We start from the raw sequence: 21888 nt of genomic DNA, 5'->3' as shown, positions 1-21888 counted from the left end.
GAGGCAGAGTTCATTTGAAAGCGTTAATGAGTGGACAAAAGTACTATATTTTAGGGGTGGGAAATGAACGATTTCCTATGCCCCACAAATAACTCAGAGATGCATTTGAAATAAAAGGGCACATTCTACTCATGTAAAAACACGCTGATTGCTGGACCGTCCGGGGGCCGGATTTAGAAGGCGATTGGGCCGGATCCGGCCCCTGGGCTTTAGTTTGCCTACCCATGGCCTGATCCAATGGCTGCAAGTTACAAAAAAGGAGATTCTGGCTAAACATCAGGAAGAACTTTCTGATGGTAAGAGATATTCAACAGTGAAACAGACTCCCTTGGGAGGCTGTGGACTCTCCTTCACGGGAGGTTTTTAAGCAGAAGTTGGAAGACCATCTGTCATGGAAGCTTTAGCTGAGATTCCTGAATTGCGGAGGTTTGGACTAGATGACACTTGGGGTCCCTTCCAACTATACAATTCTTTGATGAAAGCTAGAGTCCAGCAATATCTGGAGGGCCATAACTTCCCTATCTGTGGTACAAAACACAAGGACTGTGTACTAAATATAAATTGATTTGTTCATTGCTTTTTATGATACTGGTACTTGATATTTTGTGAGTTCTTCCTCTAAAACATTTCTCTCTTGCTCTCTCCCTTCGGAAAAGAGTTCCAGATAAAGAAGTGTTGTTCTTTTAAAGTTCATGGCTCTGCTAATGGATTGTCGGGAGAGCGGGGGGTTGGAGTTGTATTTTCTTTTCTTATTATCGTACATGATGCTGTTACATTGGTTTGAGAGTAAAATATTATACATTTATTTCAGAAATTGCCCTTGAGGACACGAGACAGCTCAAAACACACAAGTCTTTAGATTCTGATAATAAAAATTCCAGAGCACTTGCAGCCTTGTTTGTATTTTGGGTTGGTGGATTCCTGCTGCTGCGGTAATAGATCTTTCTTTCTTTCTTTCTCCCAACATTTATTGACCTAGAAAATGTGTCATTGGAGATGAATTTACTGTGTTTATTCATTTATTATATTGGAAGCCCACCTTTTAAAAATACATTATTTTTTCATTGAAAATAAAAGTGCCAGCATCAAACCATAGACATTCTGTGATTTTAAATATTATTTAAAATAATTTTAAATATATTGTCGACGATATGTTTAGGTGCAAATTTTGAAACAATTCAGATAAATTTAATAGAAATGCAATACATCTCACCATAGTGGGGGGGGGACTGTGTGATCAAGTGACCTTTGTGCTTGCTTATTCTGCTGCCTAGCTGCTGCGTGTAGATGGTCAACTTCAAGGCCCCTTGTGGCTCTTCATCCTTAAGCCCGACTTGGACCAGGCAGCCCATCAAGCAGAAGCTTCCTTCAGCTTGAGGGCCATCATCTGTAAAGTAGGATAGTAGCTTCTCTATTGTGAAGCTGCAGTGGTGGTCCACAGACAGGGCAAAACACTGCCTCCTTCCCTACAGACCCTCTCTGATGCAGAGGTGGCCCTCTTGATGACTCCATCACCCTTCAAGGCTCAGTGGCGGCCCAGGAGAGGGCCTACTCTGTGATGGCCCCTAACCTGAGGAACTCTCTCCCCACAGAGATGCACCTGATGGCTGGTGACTTCACTCCACAGCTTTCTGCAAGTGCTGAAGGCACACTTCTTTACATCTTGGCTTTGACACTTGAGATGAAGAGAAGAAGAGTTTGGATTCGATATCCCGCTTTATCACTGCCTGAAGGAGTCTCAAAGCGGCTAACATTCTCCTTTCCCTTCCTCCCCCACTCTGTGAGGTGAGTGGGGCTGAGAGACTTCAAAGAAGTGTGATTAGCCCAAGGTCACCCAGCAGCTGCATGTGGAGGCGTTGAGACGTTTTGACTAAGAACCAGTACAGGGAAGTGGACAGAGGGTTTGGTACAAATCTCTGTTTACCCATAAGGCTCATGTTGGACCAGTTGCTTTCTCTCATCCTAACTTATCTCACGGGGTTGTTGTGAGAATCTTGGTGCTGGTGGTGGGGGGGATAAATCCTATATGTGTGATAAATGACAGATGGGCAACACTGAGTTTGTGGGATCTGCTCGGTGTTTTTACAAGAAGTTTGGCAATTAGCTGTACTGGAAAGATTGTCTCACAAACTTCAAGTAATGAGAGGTCAAAGAGAGACGGACAAGTTTTTGGCAGACTGGTTTTTGTTTATTGATTTTATAAATAGCCAGGAATCTGGTAGAACAGTTCCAACTGCATATGAAATGGTTTGGGTTTAAAAAAAAGGAAAAATAGGATCATTTTAAGAAGGGTTCGAGGAATTAAGAAAAATGAAATGTGGATCTAATTAATGGAGTCATTTGTTTTGATTATAGGTTATAAAAAAATGAATGCTGTAAGGGGAAAATTAGTGTTATATATTATAACAGATTGAATATTACATTACACAGAAGATTCTTAATCCTGCTTGTAGACTATATAGTGTTTTAAAGAAATGTAATATGAAGACTAAAAAAAACCTCTCCTAGTGGGGGAGGAGGGCTTAATTTATATTTATACTTTAATCAATATTACTTTCGTAATACAGTTTGCTAGGAAAAATATTTTTTAAAAAATGAATGTAGAAAAATTACAAGACTTCTGAGACCCCAGGACCTGGAGTCAGGTGCAAAAATGTGGCTGGTAGTGAGTGGGTATACTGTACAATTAGATTTAAGAAAAAGCGTGCCTCTGAGCACATGCTCAACCCAGGAATTCATTTTCGGTACCAGAACTTAATTAAAGAGTCCGGTCACACTAGAATCTACTTCCCACCACCAGCCAGGTTTTCTTCATATCAGCAGCCAAATTTAGAAGAGGGGAAAAACCCCTTTTTGTTGTGATGCAACCGGGAACCAGAAACCTTGCTGATCTACTTCAAACCACTCAGAAATCTACCAGTAGATCCTGATCTATCTTCTGCCAAACCCTGTGATGATGATGATGATGATAACGATAATAATAATAATTTCATTTATGAATTGGTTCTTACGAAGCATCTCAAAGTGATTTCATCGTACAATAAAAACATGTATAAAACAATTGTATATACATAAAAACAGATAAAACAATCACAAGTATTTAAAAAAATCCATTTCAAAACCAATACAGATACAGTGGTAAAGGTAAAGGTACCCCTGCCCGTACGGGCCAGTCTTGACAGACTCTAGGGTTGTGCGCTCATCTCACTCTAAAGGCCGGGAGCCAGCGCTGTCCGCAGACACTTCCGGGTCACGTGGCCAGTGTGACAAGCTGCATCTGGCGAGCCAGCGCAGCACACGGAACGCCGTTTACCTTCCCGCTGGTAAGCGCTCCCTATTTATCTACTTGCACCCAAAGGTGCTTTCGAACTGCTAGGTTGGCAGGCGCTGGGACCGAACGACGGGAGCGCACCCCGCCGCGGGGATTCGAACCGCCGACCATGCGATCAGCAAGTCCTAGGCGCTGAGGTTTTACCCACAGCGCCACCCGCGTCCCCCTAGATATAGTGGTACCTCGGGTTAAGTACTTAATTCGTTCTGGAGGTCCGTACTTAACCTGAAACTGTTCTTAACCTGAAGCACCACTTTAGATAATGGGGCCTCCTGCTGCCACCGCACCGCCTGAAGCGTATGTAACCTGAAGCGTATGTAACCCGAGGTACCACTGTACTGACTAAGAGAAAATAATCTCCTCTTAGAATGCTGTTGAAAGAGAGAAGTCTTCAGCAGATGCTGAACAACAGCAGATAAGGCAATTGTCTAACCTGTAACAGGAGGGACTAGTTCTAAAGGGTAGGTTCTGCCACTATAAAGGCCTGATTCTGACATTGTGTGGAAAGGACTTCCTGATGAGATGGAATCTGCAGGATGCCCTCTCTGGCAGAGCACAGTGATTGGTTGGGAATATAAAGGATGAGATGCTCTTTTAAGTATCTGAGCTCCCAAGCTGCACAGGGCATTGCAATTCTTTCAGCCAAGGTGATATTCTTTCCAACGAGTAGCCCAGCTGCCACTTTTTTTGCACCAGTGACATTTTCTGGGGCAACTTCAGCCCCACCTATATTCCCGATGAAGGCCATCTATCAAGATGACCAAAGCCGATTCAGTCCCAGGCTCAAACCAGTGAGTCTAGGGTGAGCCAAATCACCACTTCTTTCAAGCTGCAGGGTATCGGGGCGGGCGGGCGGGGGGAGCCTCTAGCCGGGGGGCCAACTACAGCCCATCGGGCCTCTTAATCTGCCCCGTGGAAATGTGCCCTGAATACCTCATGCCTTTGCACATTCTCTGAATGGTCGTAAGCACCACTTGTGTGTGGTAAACACAGCTATACTGTCTCTAAACACTACTTTAATTAACCTGGCTCGTAGGAATTTTTTTTTTTAATCGTCTATGAGCCGTTCAAGTTTGGGGGATATTGTGGGACCAGCGCCTTTGAAAGAACTTTGTTTTCTACCTTCTGGTTTCTTAACAGCTCAGAGAAAAATAACTCTGGAAGGTGAAGAGGCCCTTCTCTCATTAAGGCTGTGTTTATAAGCATACTTACTAAGGAGGACATTCCAATGAAATCAAGGCTGTGTCCAGCTGCATCACCCTCTGTAGTCAGCTGCCTGAAACTGAAGTGTGTTTGCATTTTCATTTTCTCAAACACAGATAGCTGAACTTTGAGACGACTAAAAGGAAAGGCTCTGAATGACTCAGGCTGTTGTGTGGTATAGATCTCGCTTGCAAGTCACCCGAGCCAGGTCCTCTTTCAGATAAAAGGCGCAGCAAAGCCCGGCCCCCGCTCTGCAAACCAGTTTGTACAGGAAGGCCACCGCCCCTTCTGAAACCTCGGTGTGACTGGGAAAGGGGGCTAAACACAGTTGTAAAGTTATTTCGAGAGATTAGTTATCGGAACTGGAGGAAAACTAGCCACAATGGCTGCCTGTTTTGCAAGAGAAAAAGGATGGGGCAGGAGCAGTGGTAGCGAGAGTCATTCCCTTGCCTCTAGGGTTGGTATTGGAAGGTAGCATCTGTGGGTCAAAAGGCCCTGGGAGGGCCTACAAGGAACAGGAGAAGCTGTTCACACCTGCCCTGTCCCTCTGGGCAGTGGTGAGGATTGGAAATCTGCATCACTGCCCAGAGGGGGAGAACAGGCTGCTTGCTGCTCTTGACGCTTGACAGCTGCCAGGTACAAGGAGCAGCTGTCACCTGCTCTCTCACTCCAGGAAACAGACTGGAGAAGGAGCTCAAAGTAGATGCCTCTAGCAGGGTCAAGGAAGGAGTCCTCCGCAAGTTGTATTGCCAAGACCTCCCCCTGTACTCACAGAGCCTGGGGTGGCTCTGCTTGCCTTCCTAGCTCAAGAAACATAGGTGGTAGCAACAGGGATGTTGCCTTTGTTCAATCCAGTGTTGCCGTTGTACAATTCAGCAGGGAGAAGGATGGGGACAAAACCAGAATTAGAGAGCTCCCCATTAGAATTGGCTCTGGTTCTATTTACCGCTGGCCTCCTTGCACCCTGTCCCAATGGAAACCGGACTCCACTGCCCAAAGGTATTGTAAATTCCTTTACTGGGAATGAAACTTGGCCTGAACAGGTGAAAACTAGAAACCCTAATCACTAGAGATAAAGATTCAAAAGCCCAACCCAAAATATGCCCTAGTTTGTAGAGCACAGAGGTAACCAGGAAGAGAAGTGGAAATCTTATGCACTCACACTAACTTGGGTGTAAGTCTCGCTTAACTCTGTGGTATTTCCTTCCAAGTCAATGTAGCATAGGTTGGGTTGCACACCTGATAATGCCAGTTGTCCCTCCTCTAGAGTCAAAACGATGAATTTATGAGTCAGAGAGTGACAGCACCTGGTGGAAAAAAAAATGTTTTGCTTTTCCTGACTTGTCTTTTACAGACTGGATGCATATCAGTTATGTAACTCGCTCGTATTTCTGCTGCAGGACAACAGAAAAGATTAGAAAAAGTTTGTGATTCCTGCGTCCCTACATTCTATTGCTAAATCTGATGCAGGAAAATGAAGCAGTAGTTATTGAGATTATCCAAATGGACTGTACCAGTTCAGAATATATACAGTAGATTATGCCCTTTGAGGAATGGTTAAAAAAGCTGGGAATAGCTAACCTGGGGAAGAGTAAGGCGAGATGTGATAGCAGTCTTCCAATATTTGAAGGGCTGGCATGTAGAACATGAAGAGGTTGCTTGAAGCGCTTTTAAAGCCATCCAAATTGGTGCCCATCTCATGGGAGCAAATTCCATGGTTTTCACTAAGCACTGTGTGGCGGAGTCCTTTTTTTGTCTGTCCTGAATCTATCAGCCTTCATCTTCAATGGATGACCCTGGGTTCTAGAAGTAGGAAAGAAGGACAAAAATGTATCCTTGTCCATTTTATCCACACCATGTATAATATTATGCAGCTTTCCTCTTATCAAGTGCAGCCACAACATAGGTTTGTACGTCACCATGATGGCATTGGCAGTTTTGTTTTCTATTCCTCCCTAGTGATCCCTAGCAACTGCTCCATACTGGGTCAACATCTTCACCAAGCTGCCCACTGCGACCCCAAGGTCTTTTTCCTGGTAAGTCACTGCCAGTTGAGACGCCAGGAGCATATAAGTGAAAATTGGACTTTCTGTCTCAATGTGCATCACTTTTCACTTGCTTGCATTGAACCTCACTTGCTTCCTTTTTACTGCCCATTCAGCCACTTTGGAAATATCCTTTTGGAGCTCTTCACAATCACTTTTTGTTTTCACCACCCTGAAATAATTTAGTATCATCAGAAAACTTGGCTTCCTCACCCCTAACTCTAGATCATTTATGGGCAAGTTATGGTCCCAATACCGATCCTTGCTCTCTGTGTTTCTGAGGGCAGGACTAGAACCAAGGTATGGACATTGCAGGGAAGCAGAGACACTGGAAGAAACCTGATGGGGAGAGCTTTTTGACCGTGGAACCGACTGCATTGGGGAACCATGGGCTCTGCTTTCCCAAAGGTATTGAAATAGAGGTTGGATGGCCACTTGCCAAAGATGCTGTAGTTGCATCCTGCATTGGTCAGGAGGCTGGAGTTAATGATCTCTAGGTTCGCTTCCCATTCTTGTGATTCTGCAGTGTTTATGAGTGCTCCTCTACCCCATACAAGTAGAAGACGTACACAACAGGGAGCGAGTTGGGCTAGACCCTCTCTCTGTGGTTTACTTCTTCCTTTTACTTCCCTCTCCTGCAGCCATAACTGGTACCGTGGATTCTACCATTTCATAATTCTACCACCTTGTTCTACTGGGGACTAGAAGATTCCAACTATTTGCTATGCCATGGGGACACTTCATGAAGGTAGACACAGGGGTATTTGTTATTCTTTATTCTTGTAGGCTACTCCGTCCCAAACATTAGGGGTAACAATGGCTCAGTCCAGATGTGAAACTGCATCACCTCTTAACCCTGGGAGAGATTCAAAGCATTCCATTTACTTGTCATAAGCAAAGGAAGAATAAAACAACATTGGCATTTGACAGAGTAGTCAGGGTCCTCTCACTCCTAGATGTCCTGTAAACAACAGAATTAATGGCTCAACATAATATTTGGCTTATTTATTTTAGGGGGAAAGTTTACACCCCACCCTTCCAATGCTCTTACACCGCTCAAGGCGGCTTGCAACAATAAAAAAAAACCCCACAACTGCAGCGGGTTAGACTAGATAACCCTCAACTGCACAAAAAAAGAAATTGACTTTCTAAAACTTTATAACACAGGAAAATAAACTACCCCAGCTTGCCTGGGCATGACGCTACTGCTGCTTTCGAAAAATTTCAGTTTCAAGTGTATATAGCATTGTTCATTGTGTATATCTCACATTTCCTCCAAGGAGCTCAAGGTGGTGTAAATGGTTCTCACCCTCTCAATTTTATTCCCACAACAACCCTGCGAGATAGGCCAGGCTGAGAGACTGAGTGGCTGGCCCAAGGTCACCCAGAGAGTTGGGATTTGGACTCTGGTCTCTTAGGTCCTAGTCTGACACTCTAACCACAACTACTTGCTTAGTCATTGTTTGCCACCTCTACAGCTTCCTAGGCTTCTTGGTGGAGTCATGATACTGAAACTGCCGTGTTTAGCCTTTTCCAGTTAAGCAGCCAGGACATGAAGTATGGCCTCTTGGGCTCTCCTTATCGATAGTGCAAACTTTAGCTGTGAAACTTTCTCGCCCAAGCCAAAAGTCAAGAATATTGCTACCCTATTTTTATCTTTTTATGGGCTTCCCTAAGGATAACTCCTCACCCTCACGCTGGCCTCAAAGGAGTTCCTGCAGTTCCTTTGTTCTCTTCCAATTCCATGGAATCCCCCCCCCCCCCAGATTAGCCCTCCAGCTCCCCCCCACTGATGTCACACTGTGCTCTGATCACTCTCCATCTCCCTGGAAACCCCCAGCTGAGACAAAGGACCTTTTGGCATGATAATTCAAAGCATGTCCCATCCCATTTTTAGTGTTTTAAGAGTTGCAAAGTCCCTTTTTCCAAGCATAAATAACAAAGCAATTATCAATCACACATGCACATGATGTGCGGAGCAGGACGGATGCCCTTCAGTTTGCAAATTAGGCAGATTAGTGTTAAATTGTGAAATGAACAGGTCTGTCCCAAATCTCCCCTCTTTCTCTTAAACGGGGACTTTATATCACCCAGGGGTTGCTCAGACCAGGGTTTAGTCTAACATGAAACAAGATGCATTTTTTACATTGTCAAAAAAATTCTATGTGTTAGTGTGGTTGGGCATATGTTATTTAACAAGGAGGTAGGTCGTTTCTGAAAAAGAAACAGATGAGAAAAGAGAATTAGGAAATAAAGATGAATATTGGTTCCTTACAAATCTCCATAACCTTACATTAATAGTTTATTATGGGACTATGAGAATAGTGTGTTAATTGACTAGTCAAAGGCATTCACTGAATCACACTGACCTCTACTTAAACAGTATGTAGCTATACAATTGTTTACATACAGAAGACCACGCAGTTGTGCCACGGTGATTCCTCACACATTACGCTGAGCATGTTAACTTTTCTTTTGTTTCAGGATGGGGGCCCTCAGCTTCAGTCATGCTTTGGGAAGGAAGGAAGTCTCGGCACCCAACTATAGGTTAAGAATGGGAGATAATCTCTTCCCCCAAATAAAGGGAGGGGCACATCCCCTTACTTCTCCATTCATTTAAGTTCTTCCTTTAAGTTACAAAAAGTTCAGGGATGGCCAAGGGGCTGTTTGCTTATGCAGAAGAGGAAAAAACTTAGAATAAACCCTGGTTCAGACCCTGCTTTAATGTGTGTCTATGATTGGCATGTTAGCTTCCACACATTTTGTTTCGATAGTCATTGCTGTTACTGTTCACAGTGGTGGGCAAACTGGACAGAATGTGGCCTGTTTTTATCAACCTCTTCTCCTTCCTCTGATACCCTTTTCTGTTCTTGGCATGCACACAGGGATTGCTGTATCTGTGAATGCACACCTATATTATTATTCAAAATACACCTTTATTATTATTCAAAACCCACAATTCTTCCCTTGGGGGTTCCTCAGCTGGTTTCTCCCACCATTCATCTGCGTCCAGCCAGTCCATTACACTTAGCTGGTCCATCTGCACTATGCTGACCTTAATGTTGTCTTGCCCTCTTGGTAAAACCCACCTGCCAGGAAGCTAACGTACCAGCTCCACTCAACCACAAGAACCATTTCTGTCTGATAATGAGACACTGGTGGTGTCTGTGGATGTATAACAGGTTATTTTTACTTATTAAATTGTCCGCAAAGCGAGTAAATCTGGATTAAATGAAGAAAAAAGTATGGGCAATTTGATGATGACGACAATGTAATGTGGACGATGTGAAAAGCATCTGAGCACGAACAGTACGTGTTCCACAACAAGTTCCCATCTGAAATCCCACATGTAGTATCATTCATAATATCCAAAGTTCCTGCTACATTTGTAGAGACACATTTTGCACAGTAAAAGGTACAAAACAGGGTGGTTTTGAATTAAGGTAAGCAAAGTGCATTATCTTCACATGGGAACCCAAATCTAGGAGGGAAAACACCGCAAGGAAGATCATTTACAACAAATGAGGAACTAAAACTTATTGGTTGAGCGGCTCAAGAAAGACTTGCAAATTGGACTTGATATAAAGCTTTTACAAAGCAAAAATAAATCACTTTAGAGCTGCGAAGGAACATATGAAGCAAAAGCAGGAACTACAATGTGTGAACTGGAAATTATTCCTCATGTAGTTATACAAAGGGCAGGCTTGTTTTTTCTGCCCTACTTCTTTGTTGGTTGGCATCCGTCTGTCTCAGGTGAGGTGTCAAACAGTTGGAAGGTTGCAGCGCTGCCACTGTGGCTGTACAGACCAATGCGGGAGAGACATGTTTTGCTGCAGCTGGGGCAGATGAAGATGTTTGGTTGTGCAATGCAATATTTATTTGTACAAATCAACATTTCAAGGAGGAAACAGGTTAATTCCTCATGCTGGCCAGGATTCCAGAACTCTCACGTTTCCTGTAACTGGGTATGTTCCATGCAACACGGGAAATGCTAAGCTTTTACAGGGTATTAGTGGCTATTTCCCTCGCTTTGCAAACTCCTAGATAATTATGGGAAGGTATGGCTGTGAAGCTGGCTGGATCCCCTCTCTGAAGCTATTTTTTAGCATACCAGTTAATCCAGACCTTACAGTTGCGTCTTCTGCTGGCAACCTCTATCCAATGCATGCTTACTCTGAAGCAAATAATAGTGTTCAGTGAGGCCAACCATCAGAAAAGTGTTTACAGAATCGAGGCCTTACAGCAGAATCCTATATGTGTCTACTCAGAAGGAAGTCCTGTTGTTTGCAGTGGGGCTTATTCCCAGGTTGAGTAGGCACATAGGATTGCAACTGTAACATTCTTAAAAAACTAATTCTGTAAGGAAGATCTAAAATGTGTGTGTTTGTGTGTATGTGTGTATTTTACAACACTTTTATCTGTCCAGCTTTGACATGAATGCACCAGTAACTAGGGAAGCTATATAAATTCTTAGGGTAAAGGAATGTTAACAATGCAGACATCAAACAATTAGATCTATCAGTATTTGAAATTGGTGAGAGGAGGAGCTGTGTTTGCTCAGCTTCTTTGAAGGGAACATCAACTTCAACAGCGAAGTTGTTACATTTATATGCAAAAGTCATGTATAATTTGATCAGGGGAAAATGCATTTCTTCACCCTCCAACTGCCTTATCACTCACCATTATTCTCCCTTCTCAACTCCCCATTTCCCTGCTCCACTTCCCACCTCTCCTCCCACTCCAAAAACAATGAACTAAACACTGCAGCTTTGCATTCTGGGTAAGGGGCTGGTTTGAGATAAGGAGACCAGTCTCTGCTCCTGGGTAAAGAGACAAGTGTTGAAAACACGCTGCCTGGCTTTCAATTCCAGCTTGAAGGTTTCCCACAGGTACCTGGTCAGCCACTTTGAAAACAAGATGCTGGACTAGACAGGACATTACCTGATCCAGCAAGTTCCTCTTATGTTCTTAAGACACTATTGCAAAGTTTATGAGCAGGTTCTGGAATTTCCCTACCTTTAGATGCGTTTCTTGAAATGCCTCTTGGATCTGTCATGTCAATGCTCCAGATTGCCATCTTCCCAGTCGTTGCTTACACAATGGCAACCAAGTGATGAGATTATTGACTACTGTACTGAGAGCCACATAAGGAAAAAGAAAGCAAAATTGCTAGTATAATTGAAGTTGTACTTGTAGCTCTGGCCCCATCTGGTGACATAAATGTGAACTTGCTGCGTCTTGAAAAAAATAACCTTTGTGAAAAAACCAGAAGCCTTCTTGTTAGGTATTTTAGGACAAAGAAAAATCGGACATTATTTATGTACGCTACTACAGCAGCAAGCATTCTAATAGCACAAAATTGGAAGACTGGAGAAATACTATCTAAAGAACAATGGCAAGAAAAATTGATGAACTATGCAGAATTGGCAAAGCTAACGGATAAATTGCGTGAAAAGGACAATAGCAATTGGAAAAGAATGGGAACCTTTTACAACATACTTGCAGAAACAAAACAAAAAAACATGGACTCGTTGGCAGGATTTAAATAAACATTTACAACTTTATTTACAGAGCAGAAGAAATATAATTAGTGATAACAGAACATTATGTATAAACAGCAGAATGTAACATTTGGTGTAAGAAACCAGAAATGGAAGTTGGGGGAAGTCAACAGGGAGGGGGAAACTAGAAAATGGATGTTAAATGATGATATTGAATATTTGTTATGAAAATCAGTAACAATTATTATAAAAAAGAAAAGAAAAAGTGGGACTAATCTAGAGATGCCTCCACTCGACAGGGTGACAGCATAATGACCCACCGATGGACCCCAGAAATGTCACAGGTGTGGCAAGCATTCTTTCTATGTAAATAAACTTGTACTCAGAAACTATGACAGCGATAGTTAAATACCCTATACAGTAATTTTGGTTGTTGTTGCTCTGCTTAGTAACTACTCAGGTTTATTTATTTATATATACAAATTTGTATCTCCACTTTTTCTGGTGCCTGCACACCATTCAGGCTGGCTAACAATTAAAACCAACCTCTACACACACACACACACACACAGAGAGAGAGAGAGAGAGAGAGAGAGAGAGAGAGAGAGAGAGAGAAAGAAATGAAGCAGATTAAAACAAAAGCCTTGGTCAAAAACTTACCTGTCAACCACCTGCCTAAACTGCAAGATTCTTGCCCTGCAGTAAAACATCATAATGGATGGAGCCAATCAAGCTTCTTGGGATGAAGAGTTCCAGAATTTAGGTGTGGCCAAAGAAATTTCCCTTTTCTTTTTGGGCCTGAGGTATGGGATTGAGGCATTTTTTTTGGCTCTTGGATCCCTGCAGAACAGACTGGCCTCCAATACAGAGGTTGACAATCTTTACTTTCAGTAACAACGCCAAAGAAATTTGTGTTACCAACACTGCTTTTGTAATTAAGCTTTAAAGTAACCCTCAAGAGTTCACACTTTTTGCATTTCATTTCATATATGGACTCTGATTCATGAACGCTTCCGCGTATCCTATGATTGCAAGGTTCACTCAGAAGCCTTATAGGTGAGACACTTTGTCAAAAGCTTTTTGACAATCCACGAATACACTTACCAGACCTCAAGAAGCATTGTCTAAAGTGTTTTGCAACCCATCTAGTTTTTATGATGTTTTCACTGCTGCTGTTTGTTTGCTTTATTGCTGGCTTGTCTTTGCTGGTTCGATGATATTGACTTATTAATTGCTTATGGCTTCCTTGAACTATGAGAAAAGGGTAGCATACAAATATTTTAAACAAATAATCCATCACCCTCAGCGTCTTGGTCAGGTGCGCTATAATTTACTCTGATCACTAAATTACTTTTGAGGCCTGGTATTTATGTAGAGGTAATTCTGTAGAGAAGACTGCTGCTCCTTTTTCTTTTTTGGTTTTTGTCTGCCCAGGGTTTCTATCCAGGGAAAACTGTAGCCACTCCAACTTACCTTTATTTGGCTTGGAGAAATTAGCATATGCCTTTACATTGTGACCTTCTCCTACATGGCACACTACATTCCTTTGAAATCTTTGACTGGCAATCATTTATGTACAATCACTCATTGCCATATTCCACCTGTCCCACTGATCACAAACCCATCTCCCTATATTCCTAATGCTCAAATCACTGACTACCACAAACTACTAGACCCTTACCACATATCACTGGTGAGAGGGTATCAGTTGGTTGCCAAGCAATGGGCCTCTTCTAAAGGATCATTTCCCTCTTCATCAAAACGACACTCTTCTTCCCCCTACACCCTAATTTCCGTGACGGCAGAATAGCAGTTAACCTGGAAGTGGGGAAACACCACCACATCTAAGATACAGAGAAGTCTCCATAACACAAGAAGTCAGTGAATGAAATGAAACAATGAAGTTCTACATCTGTGGTCAAAGGTCGTGAAAACTAGTTGCTCATGCCTAGCTTGTGGGCTTCCCATAGGTGCCTGGTTGGCCACAGTGAGAACAGGATGTTGGACCAGATGGGCTATTAGCCTGATTCAGCAGGTTCTTCACATGTTCTTAATGTGGGAAGATTCAGAACAACAACAACAAAGCACCCCTTGGCTACTCCCAAATCCACTCAATGAACAATGAATTTTGCTACCATGTTCTACCTCCACGGCTGGAGGCTGTATGCCTCTGAATACCAGCTGCTGGGTATCACAGGTGAGCAAAGTGCTGCTGCACTCAAGTTCTTCTTGTATACTTCTGAGTGGCATCTTTCTTAGCCATTGTCAGAACAGGATGCTGGACTGTATCGGCCTTGGCTGCAACTAGCAGGGCTTTTCTTACGTCCTCGTGGCCTGGTTTACATACCTTTCTGCCTCTCTCAGCATTTGCAGGCTGGCTACCTTGGCTTCAAGGGAACAAACGGATTCCAATAGGCAGGAGCTCCTTGTATTCAGAACACACCTATGATTTCTACCCTGTGTGCAGAGTGTTATTCATGTGATAGTACGGGTGAAACACTTATCTCATGACCTTTCAGCTGAGTGTCTGCAAGGCTTGGTTTTGTTTCTGTTGTTGTATTTTTTAAAAAAGCTTACATTTTTACTAGAAGATCTGCACCCTGCTTACGTGCATAGGAGGCAAGTGAGCCGGGTTGCCCTAGCTCAGGTCCTAGATGTGCCCAGATATTCAGCTTGACCAAGTACTTTCTGTGAGGCTTTGTGAGCTGAGGCTCCTGCACATTGAACTATCTCCCTCACAAGCTAGCCCTAAATTTGTGCTGCAGGCACTGACGGAGGAAGAGGCATGCGGGGGGAGCGCACCGCCCCCCGCCAGCGCGATCCCAGCAGGGTTCCATCTCGGCTGCCCGCCCCCCACCCATGCTGGGCACCCTGCCTGCTCTCCACCCCCCAGTGCCGAAGCATGAAGCTCCGCCACTGGCTGCAGGCAGCAAGATTTCAAGGTCCTAGTTACATGGGAGAATGCACCCTCCATGAACGGTGACTAAAGGGAGATTAGGTCACTCGAGCCCTTCAGTGAATGCGTCTGAGGTACCCTAAGCTTGGCTAAATCAACAGCTCCAGCAGTTGCTATGAGGACCTGTCTTCAGTGAGAATCTTTCTATCACTTTTAAGATCAGCAAAGGATGCCTTATTGAAGGTACCATCAGAGCATCAATGTTCCATGACTGAACAGCAAGGGAACATGAAGAAGTGGGTGTCTCACAGTTGCAGAACGTGCTTCTCTTGAAGCTAGTTCAATAATTCTTTTATGAACAAATTTGTGATGTCAAAGGCAGCTTTGGATATCTTTCAGAGCAGTTCACTGTTATCATACAGACAAGTGAAGTAGTCACCTCGTGTACAGAACACAGCGATTTTCAGAAACACTGTAGTTTTACAAATTTTGCCCCCAATAAATAAGCCCCAAAAGAAGTTAAATAAAAACCAACTCAAGACAAACACATTCTGAACTCTTGAAACCATTGTAACTGTTATTGGTTATGAGAGTTCTAGCTTCATATTAATTAGTTCACTGAAATGCGTGCTCTCTATCCATTGGCCTATCTGTTTAAGCAATGCTTATGAACAGGTTGAAAATTAAACAAATTATTAGCCAAGATGGCCTCTGTTAAAAATGGGATCCCATGCTATGGGTGGTAAGCCTTTGAGGGAAGGGAACAGCCAACTGATCACATCTGTTGTGTAGGACAGCAGGACACATGTGTAGCCAATATGGTGCCCTCCATATATTTTTGGACTACAACTCCCATCAGCCCCAGCCAGGGAGGAGAGGAGTTGTAGTCAAGCAAAATGGTGAGGACCCCATGTTGGCTAATGACAGCACAATACACTCACATATTATCCAACACTGAATGGATGAATGTTTGGGCATGAGACAGTGTGCTCACATAGGAAGATATTGCATACACAAAAACATATCCTCAAAGTAGGCTACGTACCAGTCCTCCATACTGGGGAAATCCCATGTCAGATCTGCATTTCCCTCTCCTGTAAATCCATACACATATACCACCAATATTTTAATGGTTACAAGTTAAGGCCCCAATTAAGGATACAACCATATCAAGGATTATTATTTTGTCTTATGAATTCTATACCATCCAGGAAGGCTTTAAGATCTCATATGAAGTACGTGATGCAGCCCTGCCTGTCCCTTTTGTGAGGAGCACATTAATCTTCTGACACAGCTAAAAACGTATCAGAGACACAAGCTGAACCGTGATCTGATTACGTTTTCTAAACACGTTGCAGCCTTTGGACTCTTGTGGGGATTCGTCGTGAGTCACGAGACACTTGAAGCATTGTTCCCCACTCAGCGACTCTCCATGGCCCCAGCGACAAGAATTTCATCAGGTTGCAGATAAAATCTTATTGTGTGTATCAGATCAGAGAGTGCATCTGAATATCCCTGCTGTCATTGAACCAATCCTGTTACGAATTCCTTTGTTTAAACTGGGGAACCCCTCCCATACCAACAGGCCTAAGGCATTTACAAGACAAACAATAGAAACCTAAAACCTTAAAGCAGCTCAAGTCAACATGACTTGCAGCCTGACATTGTGACTGTTGTTGGCATACGAGAAGGGAGGAAACATTGATCAGGCTTTGTCCCCAGCAACTAATAGTTTGGAAAACAGATGCAAAGCATCAAACTGGGGCATCAAAAATTGTAAATACAATAGGGTATCTGCCCATATTACCTAACTAGAAACAAGGCCTGGTTGAATTTCACACTAAACCTTGGCTTGTGATGATAGGAATGAGTTTCAGCAAGCCTAAGGCTGCTTTCTCCCCTTGCTTCCTCCAGTGACCATGAGGAGGAAAATGGAAGTTTCTGCTTCTGTTTTTCCATTCACTGTAGTTTACCATTCTGTCTGAATCCTAAACTGTAGTTAATCTTAAGAGTTTGTTGGAACAAGTCAGCTTCAAAGCCAAGTTTTGAAGTCCGCTTGTTTCAAGCATGAAGAAAAAAGGAGCTCCAGATGCCAGAAATCTACTTTATTGCTCGTTTCTCTCTGGTCGGGGACAGAGGGTGGCGCTTGGGGGGGAATTGTCATCGCGCCACTCCTTGGTGTGTGGAGTGCCTCAGGGTGCGATACTCTCCCCGATGCTTTTCAACATCTTTATGTGCCCCCTCGCCCAGCTTGTCTGGAGTTTTGGGCTGGGTTGCCATCAGTATGCCGATGACACCCAACTCTATCTGTTGATGGATGGCCATCCTGACTCGGCCCCAGACACACTGACCAGATGTTTGGAAGCTGTGGCTGGATGGTTACGTGGGAGCCGGTTGAAGTTAAATCCTTCGAAGACAGAAGTCCTCTGGCTGGGACGGGACGATATGGGATTGAGGGGGCAACTCCCATCTCTTGCGGGGGTGCAATTAGTGCCAGCACCGTCCGTTAAGAGTTTGGGTGTAATCTTCGATACCTCCCTCTCTATGGAGGCGCAGATTACAGCTATAACAAAGGTGGCATTTTTTCATCTCCGCCAAGCTAAGCAGTTGGCCCCTTATCTCTCTCGCCCTGACCTAGCCACTGTGATCCATGCGACGGTCACCTCCAGACTGGATTATTGTAACTCGCTCTACGTGGGGCTGCCCTTGAGACTGACCCAGAAACTCCAGCGGGTGCAGAATGCCGCGGCGAGACTTCGCTGCGAGACCACATTCATCCGGTACTATACCAGCTGCACTGGCTCCCGGTGGAGTACAGGATCAGGATTAAGGTGCTGGTTTTAACCTTTAAAGCCCTATATGGCCTAGGACCCTCGTACCTACGGGACCGCCTCTCCTGGTATGCCCCACAGAGAAACCTACGGTCTGCAAATAAAAACATCCTGAAGGTCCCAGGCCTCAGAGAGGTTAGGCTGGCCTCAACTAGAGCCAGGGCCTTCTCGGCTGCGGCTCCAATCTGGTGGAACGCTCTGTCACAAGAGACTAGGGCCCTGCGGGACCTGACATCTTTCCGCAGGGCCTGCAAGACAGAGTTGTTCCACCAGGCCTTTGGTCAGGGCACAGCCTGACTCCCTCCTCTGGCAACCTGCACAGAATTTTGCTTAATGGTTGCCATCAACTTGATTTTAATTAATTTTTATAATGAAATATTTTTAGAATGTTGGATTATTTGATTGTTTGATTATTTGATTGTTGTTAGCCGCCCTGAGCCCGGCTTCGGCTGGGGAGGGCGGGATATAAATAAAATTTATTAATTATTATTATTATTAAATTTATTCTCTAAGAGTACATTTTAAGAAACAGTGCTCACTTTCAAGGTATACTGCTGTTTAACTGCATACTAAATCCAAGCACTCCCAGATGTACACAGATTGGCTGGGGAAACCCAGCAAGATGAGCGGGGTATAAATAATAAAATTTATTATTATTTATTATTATTAGTATTATTCACAGCTGTACTATCATGTGTTAATGCTTCTCAACAACACTATTTACATAGAGCTAATTAACTCTGTTTTTAAATATCTATCTAAATTTATGTCCCAAGAATATTTAAGTATGAACACATAACTGTTTCCAGAAGTTAGGACAGTGTATTTCATGCCTACAAAGATTATATTGCATAAGCCTTTGGGAATAACTACAGGTCCTTCTTCCCACATTTAAAACTTATTCACCAATCACTAAATATAGCTATCACTTCTGATTCCTTGTTTGGAACGAGATTTACCCTTAGCTGACTGCCACAAATTTTTGGAGCAGTCAATTTCCATGTGAAACAGAACTGCCGTAGGCTGTGTGTTGTTTGCAACCACAAAAAATCACCCTGGAACTAAGATTTAGACAAGGGAGGCTTCCAGAGAACACTTAGGTAAAGCAGGCTTAACAGCTGATTCATTCTATGGAGGCTTTTTTCAAGTAAGAACCACCTATTTGAGAAGAGAAAAAATGAATTTTTGGGCTGATAAGCAAGTTATTAGGCAGTCTTCTAAAAGTTGGAGAAGCTCCACAGTGGCAGTTATTTACCTTTGGCCGCTAGGTGCTTGGTTGAGCTCTCTCCCCCCCCCCCCCAATATCTCAGACTCCTTTTATGGAGGCTGCATATTGCTGTGGACTACAAGTCTGATTTTACTCTGAGGCTGTGCAAGGCCAGGAAGGCTCCCAAAGTCAGGTTTTGTACCTCTGCTACTTTACAGTAACACCATTGCATGCCAATAATTGGCTCTTTAGCCAAAAAAGGCTCCCACAGCAATTTACATAATGGAAGCTAGCATACTAAATACCAAAAATACAGTGGTACCTCGCAAGACGAATGCCTCGCAAGACAGAAAACTCGCAAGAAGAAAGCCCATAGGGAAATCTCCGGGGACCTCTTTTAAAATACTGGCGGTTGGGAGCAAAGACTTTCGCCCACCGCCGGCCTTCAGAAGAGGTCCTGGACCTCTTCTGAAGGCCGGCGGGGGGCAAAAGTCTTTGCTCCCCCCTGCCTGCCTTCCCAGGACAGCGGAGACTTCTCCGCTGTCCCGGGGCGATCTTAAAATGCTGGCGGGTGGCAGCGAAACCTTCGCTGCCGACCCCCAGCATTTTAAAAGCCCCTGGGACAGCGGAGACTTCTCCGCTGTCCCAGGCGATCTTAAAATGCTGGCGGGCGGCAGCGAAGCCTTCGCTGCTGACCCCCAGCTTTTTAAAAGCCCCCGGGACAGCAGAGGCTTCGCTGCCGCCCGCCAGCATTTTAAAATCGCCCTGGGACAGCGGAGAAGTCTCCGCTGTCCCGGGGGCTTTTAAAATGCTGGCGGTCGGCAGCAAAGCCCTCCTGTCCCCGGAGCTTGCGGGGCGGGAGGTGGGGAGAAGGGCTTTTCTTCCCACCGCCAGCCTTCAGAACAGCCTTCTGAAGGCTGGTGGTGGGAAGAAAAGCCCTTGTCCCCCCCCCCAGCCTTCAGAAGAGGTCGGTGGACAGACTGTCCCTGGACCTGGTCTGAAGGCGGTTTCCATAGGAACGCATTGATTGATTTTCAATGCATTCCTATGGGAAACCGTGCTTTGCAAGACAAAAAACTCGCAAGAAGAAAAAACTCGCGGAACGAATTAATTTCGTCTTGCGAGGTACCACTGTATAATATTTGGGCAAAAGTCTGGCAAATATTTAAGCATTCAAAATTGACATACAAAATTAGACATACAAATACACAAAATTGTTATTAGATCAATTAATCTTAACATCCACATTCCTTTTCATGCGTGTTGAATGAAATGCTACAGCATCATCTAATGGGCAAATGTCTTATAGGTAGCAATCTTATACCCATTTATCCGGCAGTATGCACTATTGAACTCAATAGGATTTACATTTAAAAAATGGATTGATTGTATTTCTAAAAGGTATTACTCAAACAATGAAAGAGGCTTTGGGATTTCCCACCCTTTAGTTTTTACATTTTAGTGCCAAAATATCACGTCTATGCATAAAAAAATGGGTGGTCAGTCTTCCTGTGGGCAATAATTCCTCACTAAAAAGGAGTAGTGGTACTGTTGTTCACCACCTTAAGCAACAACTAATCATTAATTTCAGCCATGACAGCACTGTGCTTTCAGTGCTATGGGAACTGATATCAAAACAAGAGTACAACTGTCAATGGCTCCTCACAATGGCTCTACATGTCTTACTCAGATGTAAGCCCTATTGAGTTCAATAGGGAATACTCCCAGATAAGTAGCAACCTAATATTGCGAGCTAACCCTGTACAGTTACTTTAAAACACTCATTTTATTTATTCACCACCCACACTGCACCCTTGCACAGATCACACTGATCCCCATGGGCAAAGAGGAGTGGAAGAACCATAGATACAGGATAGCTGGAAAAGTCTGCCCATGATACACTGGAATATCCTGAACACTAAACAAGTGCAAAAGAATATCCTGAACAGTCTACGCCATTTTTTTACATGAAAACCTCTGTTTCAGCCTCCCTATATTCCCAGACTTTTAAAGCGAGGCACTGAAAAGCATTGGCTTTTGGGGGGGGGGGAAATGCACAGCTCGTTGTGGAAAACTTGAGACAGGGCAGCTTAATTTCTCAAGCAATCTCAACAATTCAAGACTTCTACCCTCTTAGTAGACCCCTAGCCATCTTTTAACATATAACTTTTTTTACTAATTGCTGTCAGTACAGACAGAAGCAGAACAGGAGGAGCGTATGGAAATAAATAAAAGCCAACTTCTGACCACGTTACAAAAATCACCGCTCCGTTTTCAAAAGCAAATCTAAAACATCAATTTATTTATGCTCTAAAACGGGGGTCGTATTAAACTTCTTCGTAAAGCTGCAAAACTACCACTAAAAAAATAAAATAAAATAAAAAAGATACCTACACGCACGACTTAAGCAGTATTCAGAGTGGGAAACCAAGAGGTCGCTACCCTATATAACAAATGCACCGTTTATTCTGCAGCTGAGCCAAAACTGAATGGGCTTCAATGCACTCTGTAAGCCACGCCCCCTCCTCTTTTTAATCCCAGCTGCAGAGAAGAGCCAATAAGACTCTGCCCACAAGCCCCGCCCCTGAAGCCAAGCAAAGGACACGTCAGCCGAGTCCTGATGACCCGGATGTAGAGGCTTGGCCCAATTCTCCTTGCTTATTACTTTTTCTTTTTTTTAAAATGCTACACTGACTTACTCTCTGCTATTATCCAAACACTCGTAGCTCCGCGGTAGAGATACTAATTCTATCGAGAGAAACGTGGGGCAGCGGCGGTTAGGGGTGTGGAATTGACAGGCGGCAGCGGAAGTAGTCTGTGAGGAGAGCGGCCGTTGGTCGGCGGAAGTCCCGCCTCCCAGGCCGTTGCGCCGCG

At 43.9% G+C, this 21888-nt stretch overlaps 1 long non-coding RNA gene across 1 annotated transcript; it reads right to left on the bottom strand.

Annotated features, from left to right (window-relative positions):
• Positions 1–3983: 3983 nt before the first annotated feature.
• On the bottom strand, positions 3984–21812 carry LOC128414694 (uncharacterized). Its single transcript, XR_008330709.1, has 3 exons — positions 21714–21812; positions 6116–6337; positions 3984–5841 (listed from the first exon to the last, which is right to left on the bottom strand). It is a non-coding gene; the product is annotated as an uncharacterized LOC128414694 (long non-coding RNA).
• Between the last annotated feature and the right edge of the window lie 76 nt (positions 21813–21888).

The sequence above is a fragment of the Podarcis raffonei genome, chromosome 5 (assembly GCF_027172205.1).
Source record: "Podarcis raffonei isolate rPodRaf1 chromosome 5, rPodRaf1.pri, whole genome shotgun sequence".
Lineage (NCBI taxonomy): Eukaryota > Metazoa > Chordata > Lepidosauria > Squamata > Lacertidae > Podarcis > Podarcis raffonei.
This window is presented reverse-complemented; position numbering and strand designations above follow the sequence as displayed.